Below are 12,532 nucleotides of genomic sequence, written 5' to 3'. Positions count from 1 at the left end.
TTTACAGAGCACTGAGGTGCTATCCAATATTACCTTTGTGTGTAGTCTACATGGAGAGAGGTCAAGTTCCCAAAGGGTACACTGTGTTTGGGGAACAAAGTCACTATTTGTGTTGACCTACCATAGTGAACCCAACATGACCTACTTATATTTTCATCCTCAAGGGATGAAGAGACACTTTCACACTTTTGAAAGCTGTAATGGGGCTTCCCTGGTGACTCAGTGGTTAAGAATCCACCTGCCAATGCAGGGGACACGGGTTCGAGCCCTGGTCCGGGAAAATCCCACATGATGCGGAGTAACTAAGCCTGTATGCCACAACTACTGAAGCCCACATGCCTAGAGTCCACGTGCCACAACAAGAGAAACCACCGCAATGAGAAGCCCACGCACCTCAACGAAGAATGGCCCCCACTCACCACTACTAGAGAAAGCCCACGCGGAGCAACGAAGACCCAATGCAGCCAAAAATTAATAAGTTAAATAAAGTTAAAAAAAAGTTGTAATGACATTTGTTGTGTTCCCAAACACCAATAGGTATATAATTTAGGAAATATAGGAAAGCCAAGAGTCAGAAATAAATTCTTCCATAATCTTCTCACCTTGATAGGTCTATAAACTTTTTCACGTATTTTATTTTATTCATGTAGCTTATTCCAGTCTTCTTTCCTACGGCCATATATGCAAATTTTATTTTAATCCTGCTTTTTCTCTGCAAAAACACCATGAACGTGTTCCATGCCATTAAGTAACCTTCTAAAACATGATTTTTAATGGCTGCTTAGTATTCTATTTTATGGCTGCTTCATAAATGAGTTAACTACTCCATTACTGGCTGGTACCTAATGTGCTCCCAGAATTTCAGCAGTGTAAAAAATGTAATGGAACTGCTTGTGTATAGACCTTTGCCTATCTGTGATTATTTCTTTAAGAAAAATCCTTAGAATTAAAATTGTAAGTCAAAGGGAAAGTCCATTTTTAAGGCATTTTTGACACACATCACCAAATTGTCCTCAGGAAAAGCCTTAGCAATTCACACTCCTGACAGCAGTATTTGAAAGGGCTTATTTAGGTTCTCACGTAGAAACTTTTGCCTGGGAGCTTATTTCTAACTGCAAAGTGGACGAGGAAGGCAGGATTTATATAGACACTGATGCTGAGAAGGAAAATCCCAGCTCTGGAGACAGAAGGTCTGGGATCAAGTCCTAGCTCGGTTGCCTCCATAAGCCACTCAGCACATCTGAGAGCCAGTTGCATCATCTGGAAACAATTATAAAAGGAACTTCATGGAAAAGAATAAAAGACTTGCTTCTCCGGGTAAGACTTTTAACACGTAGGATGGTTCAGAAGCGGTTTCCTGCATCAAGATGGCTGATGGTAAATGAGTAGTCAATCAAACAGGCAGAATTGACTAGTGATGAGAGAGAGAGCTCTGGACTCCACCTCAGATGTTGCCCAGAACCCAGTACTTAGCCTTCCTATGATCAGTTTCCTCATCTGTAAAATGGGTCCATGATAAGGATTAAATCAGTTAGTACCTATGCAGTCTTCAGCAGTGTGGCTAGTACACAATAAGCACAGTACTAGTGTGTTTAAAGAAATAAAGTAAAACTTTTCATGTAACACACACTGAAGTTTAGGTCTTTACATTATACAAGTGGATTCTCACAAGCTCCCACCTTGCAACATTACCATTTTATTTTCATTTTCTGAATAAAGAACTTCAGATAGCTTAAACAAATTGTCCAAAGTTGCAAAGCTAATACATGGAAGAGCTGGCATTGAACTTGGGTCTTTCTACTTCAGAGAAAATCCTCTTTTCTTTGCTTTGAATAGATGAAAAAAACTTCCTCCAGGGCACCCACTTGGTGCTGGGCATTACGACAGGCTCTTTCACAGAGATCATCTCATTTAGTCTTTTGCAATCTTTTTGTTTACTTGTTTGCTTATTTATTAAGGTAAAATTTGCATTCAGTAAAATTCACCCTTTTAAGTTACACTGTCCTAAGAATTTGGCAAAAATATCCGGCCATTAACCGCCAACACCATCAGGAGGGAGAATATTTCCACCTGCCAGTGTTTCCTCAACCCCCAGCCCAAGCCCCTGGCATTCACTGATCTGATTTCATTCCCTAAAGTTTTGCTTCTTCAAAAGTATCATATATGTGGAACCATATAGTATGTTGCCTTTCGAGTCTGGTTTCTTTCACTTAGCCTCATACACATGGGAAGTTTCATGTTTCATGCACCAGTAATCCATTCCTTTTTATTCTTGGCACTACAGCCTTTTAAGGTAGGTACATCTCCACTTGACAGATGAAGAAACCAAGGCTCAAGGACATTGAGTCCCTTCCCAAAAGTCATGCAGCCATAGTGAAGCATAGGTCTTCTCATTTCACATCCTGCAATTTAATACCACATATACAGCAAACGAAGGACGGGGTTTTGTAACACATTCTGTCGTGTATTGTAGAGGTAATACTGCTGTTGGGCATGCCCCCCTCTTACATAGTGAGTTCTTGGAGGACAGAGACTCGGCCCAATTCATCACTCTGCACCGTATCATGACAAGACACCCAACCCAGGGTGTACACTCTCAGGAAGTATTTGCTAAATTCAAAGACATGGGCGGACAAGGAGACATTTCAGAAACTTAAAGTGGTTACAAGACAGCTTTGCAATGCATGTGTCAAAGCACTTTCAGTTTTCCTTTTGATGCACAGAAAACAATATTAAACGTGGCACCAAAGAAGTGAATCCATAACCCACATGCCTTCCTGGGCACATTATCTAAAGTGTTTGCAGACCCCAGCAATGAAGGTGAAGAGTGAATGTTGCTCCTCAAGAGTCAAGAAAGTCCTTCCTGAGTGATGGAGTTCCCCAGAAGGGGAAGGGCCCAGAGCCCGCTCATGTTACAATTGCCCAGAAAGCTAAAAATAGCAGATACCACTTACCTGGCGCATCGGGGCCCAGGATGAACACAACAGCCGCCCTCAGTCTCTTGTAGTCACCTGGTCAGGTAGGCATCCTTATCCCCAAGTAGAAATTAAATGAGTGAAGTTCAGTGTGGGTAAGATATTATGACCCAAAGATACCGATATAGTAAAAACCGAGCTGAAATGCAAACCAAGGTCAATCTTATTCCTCTCTTATTGAGGAGAAGGGGAGAGGATTCCTGAAAACTACTTCTATGAACCTATATCAATCCAAAAATAATTTCAGTGGAAGCAACCCAAATATTTAGTGACAGATGAATGGATAAACAAAATGTGGTCTATACATACGGTGGAATACTAGTCAGCCAAAAAAACAAGTGAAATTCTGACACAGGCTACAACATGCATGAACCTTGAGGACACTATGCCAAATGAAATAAGCCTGTCACAAAAGGACAAATACTACCTAATTCCACTTACATGAAGAAACTAGAATAGGCGAATTCATAGAATCAGAAAGTAGAATGGTGGGTGCCAGGGTCTTGGCAGGGGTTACGGAGAGATGTTGTTTTAATGGAGTTAATGTTTAATGTTTTGCAAAATGAAAAAAGTCTGGAGATGAACAGTGGTGATGGTTACACAATAATGTGAATGTATTTAATACCACTTAAAAATAGTTAAGATGGTAACTTTTATATTATGCATATATTACTGTAACTAAGAATAATTTAAGTCATTTCAGATCATTGTACATTTTTTTCCTCCTAATATATTTTCCCAGAGAAAAGTTTCAAGTTCTTGCATAGATGACATAGAACAGGAAAGACAAATAAAAATAGAGGACCAAAAAATCCTGTTTTCAAAAGTTTAGAATCTAAAAATGAATTGAGGGAGGGGAAGGGACAAATGAGTATGGGATTAGCAAATACAAACTAAACATAAAATATACATAAAATAAATAGGCAACAAGGATTTACTGTATGGCACAAGGAAATATACCCAATGTCTTTTAATAACATATAATGGAATATAATCTGAAAAAAAAATGAATCACTATGCTGTGCACCTGAAACTAATGCAATATTGTAAATCAACTATCCTTCAATAAATAGAAAAAAAAAAAGAAACTAATCAGACAATGCCTTACAAGTAGGTCCTGTGATGGACAGCATTCTCTGAGACTGAATCGTGTACTGAACAATTCCTCATTTATTATCAAATTTTCTTTGCAAGAATCCACAGAAGTTACTAGCCTCCTTTACAGATGTGGAGATCAACTTTGAGAGTTTCAGTAAATTTAAAATTTTCCAAGGTCACCCTGCATCCCAGTGGCAGAGCCCAAAGGGCCACCAGGTGGTATTTCTCCAGACGTGGGTTGGCCCCAGTCAGGGATTTAATGTAGATCATTTCCAGTGGTTCATTGTGTCCTGCCATGTTCCAGGCACCATGCTGGAACCTGAAGTGAAGGGGCTGGAGGCATATATTCCAATACCAAGTGGTCCCTGCCTTTGGGAAATTCATACTCTACTGGGAGATGGGCTATCACACAAATGAGGATGAGCGGTGGCCGAGAAGGATGTGGTTGTAGAATCGTGGATCAAATGAGGTGGGAACACAGAGGAGGAAAGATTCTTTCTGTCTTGGGGAACCCTAGAGGTCTCCAAGGAAAAGCCTGCTTTGGGAGTCTCCTAAGCTTTTGAGGGTGAGGTTTGGACAAGTGACAAGGCAGCCTGAAGGGGAGTCAATTCTAGGAAAGGCAACAGCCTGAGCAAAGGTTTGGAGGCAAGAGGGACATGGGACGGGCTCTTTGACAGCTAGGTTCTCTTGGCAAGATCTGGGGTGGATGAGGTCCTGCACAGCTGGCCTCCAACGGCCTCTTTGGGACCCCACGTGAAACACTGCCTATGGGCCGTGAGAGCTGGTGAGGGAAGTTGAGGGGCACAGGGTGGGGTCCAGAATAAAAGACTTCAAGTAAGAGGCGCAGGGAAGATGGAGAACAAAGTGAAAGTGGTCTGAAGCTAAGCAAAGATAGAGCAGCTGATAGGAGACAAAGCCCCCATGGCTGTGTTGGGCCTCCCTGGCTTGAGCGGTGGGAACAGCAGGTGGGCTCTGAGGGGCACAGTCTGGGGAGCAGCTCAGCTGCCAGCAGCCCAGGAGCTTGGGCCTGTGTTCAGTCTGACGGAGCAGTCAGTCTGCTTATGTGGAAAAGGCACTATGCTAAGCAGAAACCCATCTATTTAGACTTTCCTTTTAATCTTAAAGGAGAAGAAAAACAGTAGCAAAGGACTTCCTTGTCAAACCCTAATTCAAGTTGAACTTCTAAAGGCTTGGAGGAGGCATCTGTGACACCAAAGCTTTTATGAGCATTGAAATGAAGAACTGAAAGGGGAAAAAGGAGTTTTCTCCAATTTGTGTCTTTGCTTGCCTCGAGAGCCATAAGATATCCCTCAGTTCTGATTTTGTGATTAAAATGTTGTGTGATATTCATGATCACATTTGGACCTCTGGAAGATCCATGAGTGAGGGTCAGGCTGCCTCCTTTCATGAACTTCTGAGCCTCGGAAGTTCGGGGACCGCGCCAGCCTTCACGATCTAAGTGGCAAAGGCAGAGATGGAGCCTGAGTCTGCTGTTTCTGGTCCCAGGAAGGAGAGGCGGCCCTGGCCTCTGATGGAACAAGCTATGAGCTTTGAAATCCAACCTGGATTGAGTCCCAACTTCACCTGTTTGGGAACCAAGTTGTCTATCAGCTGTGATGCTCCATCTTCTGAAGGACCCAACCAGCATTATTTTGAAGATTAAAGGATATAACACACATGTAGAGCGGTATCCAACAACTAATGATGGTGGTAGCTATTTTTATGGACTGGTAAGAGGACACAGACAACAGAGTGGGTGGTTCCCAACAAAGAGAGCTGCTCTGGGTAGGGGGAACCTCGAGGGGTCTTCCTTCCTTTGCCACATGGGCCTCCCAATGCCTCCCCTCCACGAGTGTGCTAGGAGTCCATGAAAACTGCACTGGAACAGGCACTGGGCTGAGGTCTCTGAGGTCTCTGCTCAGTAAAAAGCAACCACTTTGTCCTCCTTAGATTCAGAACAAGTGGAGAAACACGACAAGGGGTAACACAGATCAAGGATGACATACCTCTTTTATTATGATCAAGCTCAGACAGAGGACAGAGTTCAGAGTAAAAGGCAGACGGGTCTCCTAAGAGAAGCTCAGAAAGGGGCCCACTTTCACCACCATCCACATGCCCTGCTGGGCTGGGGCTCACACATCCATGATGAGAAGCTTTGGAGGACCTGCTTCTGGGGAGCTGGGAAAAAGTCTGCTTCATGCTAATCATTCTCACATTTACCCATCAGGAAAGAGGAAGCAGGAAGCCAGGAGAGAGACGTTAACAGGCTTCATCCACTTGGAAGGCGAAACAGGAGGGGAAGAGAAATCACCGTGATTTACCCTAGATGAGCATGTTCCCAACACAGTGGGCTTGAAAAAGAACCTTGTGATGCGGCTGCCCCTGGAAGGAGGTCAACAGAAGGAAAGTGTATCTTATTGGCCATGCCCACATGCATGGCCTGATATTAACCCCTGCTCTTCTGCGTGGCTCCCAGGACCCCTGGGGAACAGTTCAGATGTTGCCACCAGAAGGCTCTGAAGGGTCAACAACAGACTTCTTCCACTGTGTCTGAACTTAACTAGTTTCTCTCTCCCTGTCCTGAGTGATCTCCAGCCAGGCTGCACCTCCATCAGAGATTCTGAGGTGAGACAGAAGGAAACATGAAGAGGACACTCTACTTATCAAACACCAGTGTTCAGCTGCCCAAACTCCAATATAAGCCCCTCCCAATATCAAGGTCTTGCTGGGAAGGTATAGTTTGAAAATGAAATCTCCCAGCAAGTTGAATCTCAAAGAAATGAAAGATTTTTTGAGAAGTCCTGGCCATCCAGTGGTTAGGACTCTGCACTTCCACCGCAGGGGGCACAGGTTCAATCCCTGGTTGAGGACCTAAGATACTACATGCCGCACACGGTGAGGCCAAAAAAGAAAAAAAAAAGGAAAAAGAGAAAAGAAAGATTTCTTTAATTAAAAAGATCATGGGATCTTTGATCTTTCTGAGTTAAAATTCTAAAGTTCAATATGCTTAGGTTAAATTGTCAGAAATCTCTTCCCTGATTTCTTATGCTTTTCAGGCTGGATCAGAGGAGTCCTTGATTCTTGGGGGACTTGGGGTTCCTTACGCAGCTACAAGCCTGGTTCATCTCCCATTAAGATAAGTATGGTTTCTCCAAATAGTGTCTTAGTTTAAAATCAATTCTCTTATGAACCTCTTACAATTTAAGAGTCGAAAGAATTAATAAGAAAAAGAGGACTGATAAGATCAGCATTATTCCCCAAACCACCAAATGCTGAAAACATTCTCATCACAATCCCCAGCCCAGCTGTCAGGGATGCCAAAGACTCTTACAACAGCTCTGTGAAGGAGGAACCCTTCCAGTCCCAAAATGCCATTGTCTGGATCCTAAAAGGTGGGAAAGTAAACTCAAATGCAGAAAATCTTCCATCAGTAATTTAATCTGTGTGCCGCGCACTCACCACTTTGAAGACCTACCCAGACATCCTGTTTTGCTTCTCCATAAAGGAAAGCTGCCTTTCCTTCCCATCGGGGCATTTAAAGCCTCCACATTCCCACTTTCCCTCCCAGCCTGGTGTTCTTGCCTCTTGGTGCCAAGCTGAGTATGAACTCTGTCTACTGGACAGTGTCTCCCTCTGATGTAAACAGGCATGTTCGGCCTTGGGACATGGTGGTCATTTGCAGGCACCTGCTGTGGAATAGCAAAGGGACCAGCTTTCACTGGTCCCACATAGGTTTTGGTACACACAGCTGCGTAGAAAGCCAAACACTGGTTTGAAACTATTTCATTGAACAATGTCTCATTGAGCAACTACTTGGTGCTACACCCTGTGCTAGGTATGGCGGATTGAGAGGTAATTAACACGTGGGGGTTGCCCAGTGGATTTCTCATTGGAGTGTTGGCCACTGGCTCTATTTCTGCATCTCAGTTCTGAAAGGAGGAAATGAGTTAGTATCCATAAGCTTTTAGAATGGCACCTGGCACAGAAATAGAAATCCAGTTTTAAGGTAGGGAGAAGAGATGGGCTGAAGGATGATAAGGGTCTCAGAATTTGGAAGACCTCCTCGGTGAAGCTCAGGAACTTGACTTTACCCTGAAGGCCACAGGGAACTATCAGAGGGTTTATGCAGTAGAGTGGATCGCTTATGTTTTTGACTTAAGAATCTCCCTGTTTTAGTCTGAAAGGTGTCCCTTCCGAATTCATATCTTGAGTCCTAACCTCAAAATATGACTGTATTCGGAGCTAGATCCTTTACAGAGGTGATGAATGTGAAAAGAGATCACTAGGGTGGGCCCTAACCCAACCTGACTGCTGTTCTTTCAAGAAAAGACAATTAGCACACAGACAACACGCAGACTTGGGGAAACAGGGAGAAGGTAGTCATATGTAAGCCAAGGAGGGAGACCTCGGAATAAACCACCCCTACTGACACCTTGATCTTGGACCTCCAGGACTGTGAGATAATAAATGTCCGTTGTTCTAGCCTCCTAGTCTGTGCTATTTGTCATGGCAGCTCAGCAAACTGATACCTCCCGCTTTCCAGGACTGGTGGGTAGGAGGGAGATTAAGGTAAGGAAGTCTATTAAGGACATGAAAGCATTAATCTAGGTAAGAAATCATGACAAGGTCCCTCCCTAAGGATGTAAAAATGGACAGAAAATGCAGATTGAAAAGAGATGCCGGCTATAGGATTCAGAGTTTGGGGACCCATTTGATATGAGGGGTAGGAAAGGAGAGAGTTCATGGATAATTCCCAAGTTTCTCATTTGAGTGACAGGATGGATGGTGGTTCCTTTCATCGAGACACGTTCTATGGCAAATGGAACGCCTTCCTACAAAGGTGTTTGTAGGGCCTTCCTATGGCCCTGCTGTGAAATCCGGTTTTGGAAGTGACATCTAGTGTCAGGCTAGACACTGTATAAGTTGTCAGATTCTGTGTGAGAAACTTGGAAGAGTTCCCCCCATTCCCCACCCCTCATTGCAGATTGTGGGTTGAGATGGGCTCCCATTTGGTAGTTTGTTGGACTTTGGTTTCCTGTAAGACTTCCTTCCCTGCAAACAGTTGGACTACCCTCAAACATCTCTTTTGCCAGGTGGCTCTGCCATGCCTCAGTGTAGGGGGAGGAGGGATTTAATGCTGAATGGTAATAGGATTTATTTTCTTAGCTAATAGCCAAGTGTCTCTAATTCAAACCAACTGAACTAATTGAAGGAAAAAGACTTAACAGTCCCGGCTACTAGACTGTATTTAAAAGCAATTGTTCTCAATCAATAAATCCTGCAGGATTGTTTGATTTCATTAAAGATGTATTTGTTACCAAGCAGCTGGTACCCAAACAGCTGCTTTAGATAGAGATTTCCACCACTCTGTCGGATCATGTGCATTATTGTGTTTGCACATTTCCAGCCACAAGTGGCTGTGTGACAAATGTTTGTGGCATGGGGATGAACCCTGCCAAACTGCCACCATTAACTATCTCAGAGGCTGAGGGAGAGTGTAAGGCTTAGGGGTCTGCTCTCCAAAAAACATTTCATCCTCTGGGGGCTTTGCAAGGGTAGGAATATTAAAACCCATTCTCATATAATATACCAAGGTCCCTTTGGATGAATGCACTGTATTCTTCTAGCTTCTAATCAATCCATCCACGTATTTCCTGTGGGCATTGCTCCTCTATGAGGGTAGCAAAGATAAAATGTAATAAGCATAGCTGACGTGTATTGATAGAGGGCTTGTTAGTTGCAGGTTCTATGCCAGGTGCATTACACAGATTATCTTGTTTTATCCTTACACAAGAATATGAAGACTCTACTCATGTTATACCCCTTTTCCAGATGAGATAAATGAGACACAGAGAGGTTTACTTCCTTACTTGTCACCATAGAGTGACGTGTTTATTTTGTGTCTTCTGCTTCGCACCTGTCTCCCCTCCTAGACTGATACCCTAGAAGGCTTTGGCTGCATCTGTCTTGTGTGCTCCTTGGAGCCTCTGCCAATGACATGACAAGTCACAAAGGGCAGTATCATTTACACCTCCCACCCTGCATCTGGATTCAAACCCTAGTCGCATCTCACCAAACAGCTAGTGATGTTGTTTATGTTTTCATTTCTTCATCCAGGAAACTTACAGAATAATAATGCATCTCATAGTTATTGCAGAGATTAAACGTCGGTGGAGACAGTGCTCGGAACAGAGTAAACGCTCAAAAAATTTACTGTTATGAATACTATACCGAGGGTGCCCTAAACATGTGTTAAATGAATAAACAGATGAAATGCTAAAGCAGAGGAACCCACAGCTTATTAGGAGAAAACAGAGAATGGATGTACGACCCAGGTTGAGAGGCTTACAAGTTGTTTCCAAAGCGCTGACCTGACTTACCTGCATTTGGAAGGGTGAACAGTATCTTGCATGACGATGTGGGGAAAACTCGTTGTAGGAGTAGGAAACAGAATGTGCAAAAGCAGGCCTGGGGCACCTGGCAGAGGAGGAGAAGGCCAGGGGGTTTTGCAAGGGGAGGATCACATAGTCAGAGGATGACAGGGTTTAGAGAACTCAGAGCAGGGTCTGTAATTCTGACTGTGCTGAAGGCACATTTGAGCCTACTCTTAACTCTGTTCAAGCAGACAAGGGCAGTTTCTCCAGCCTCCAGGGAGAGCGTCTGGTCTTTCTCTTCCTCCAGGCCCAGCCCCCCCAATGCTTCCTCCAGGAAGCCTTCCCTGATGCCCCAGTTTGGCGCTCATTATGCCATCTCTCTCTCTCTCTCACACACACACACACACACACACACACCAGCCTCTGCCCAGTGCAACCGCGTGCCTTGTGCTGTCATCTGCAGAAGGTAACGCTGCAGACCATGGGCATGTCTGCCTCTCACTGTATCCTCAGTTCCTCACGGGCTGTGACATCCTGAATCTTCTTCCCTGGGGGTCACCCATGGGGCCCAGCACAGAGCTGTGAGTATACACAATGCACAAGAAGCAGCTGCTGCACTGAATCACTGATTCCCAAGTTGGCAGTAGCATCTATGGCCCAAAAGCCCAAAGCCCTCTGATAGAGACACAGCATCCACAAGGAAGTTTTTCAGGGCCCCAGTGGGTGGGAAAAATTATGACTTTTGAGTCCAACAGAACTGAGCTGAAATACAAACTATGTGATACTCTCTGTCACCTCCTTCTTCCTGTCCCGCCCAACCCTCGCCACCAAAGCAGGCTGTAATTGTTCCCTCATCCATCCCTATCCTCTAGGACAGGCTGGAGTTGCTCCTTCCCACTCACAAGAGATGATGGTACTCATTTCTTCTGGAATCCGGGCTCAGTGACATCAAGTAGAGAGCTTGAAATGGGCCATGGTAGGAGTATTTATACCACAGAAATTGGAAAAAGACACATATCAGGGCTCTGTTTCTTTTTTTTTTTTGTCTGGAAGCTAATTGTTAAACATTGCCAGCACTGCCTGCTAGCTGTGTGGCTTGTTAATGCCATCATGGCTAATAATGAGGTTGATCAGTGATAAAAATGGCAATAATAATGAGTGTGTTTTACATTTATGCCATGCTTTAGAGTTTGCAAAACTTTTAAAATGCATGTGTAACATACCTAAGTCCCACAAAAGTAGAAAATGCATTTATCTAGTTCCCTTCTAGGGGGTCCTAGTCTACTCTCTTCCAGGCTGACCATGTGCAGCTGGGCAGGTTGTACACCACACAAAGGTGCCCGGTCAAGGAATCAAAAGGGACTAAAATCCAGCTAGCCAAATCATGCTCCTATGCGACTCTGTCTGCTCAAAGTTTTCATATTTAACTAAATTCACCAAGTTCTAGGTAATCTATATGCTCTCCAGCACATGAAATGTATTCTCTAAATATTTATTGATTGAATGAATATATACATTTGGGCTACATAGCCTGTGAATTTGGTATCGTAAGCTCCATTTTACAAGTGAGGTGTCTGGTTTACCCAAGATCATCCTCTTTTGTAACGATTAGGAGCATGGTCCCTGGAGCCAGAGCATACCCTGCTTCCTGCTCCAGTACTGTGTGACAGTGGCCAGTGGCTTAACCTCTCTGTGTCTCAGTTTCCTCCTTCATAAAATGGGCATAGGAATAGTACCAACTTCTTAGGGTTGCTATGAGGATTAAATGTGTTAATATATGTAGAATACATATAACCATGTTCATATTAAGCACTTTACATATTAACTGATAATTATTGATGTGTAACTAGAATGGATTTTGTTTGCACAGTTCTCTGCTTTCTGACTTTGACCAGGACTAGGGTGAGAAAAGTGCAAGTTTTCCCCTGGTGAGGTGTCAACCACTTTCACGTTTGCAGTTGCAGAAGAGTTTCTGGCTCATCAAACATCCTTCGAGGCCAAAGTGGATTGGGAAACCATGGAGGTAAAATCTGTACCCATACCTGTGTGTAATCTCTCTTTCTCTCTCTCCCTCCCTCCCTCTCT

The sequence above is a fragment of the Globicephala melas genome, chromosome 2 (genome assembly GCF_963455315.2).
Source record: "Globicephala melas chromosome 2, mGloMel1.2, whole genome shotgun sequence".
Lineage (NCBI taxonomy): Eukaryota > Metazoa > Chordata > Mammalia > Artiodactyla > Delphinidae > Globicephala > Globicephala melas.
Note: the sequence above shows the minus strand (reverse complement) of the source record.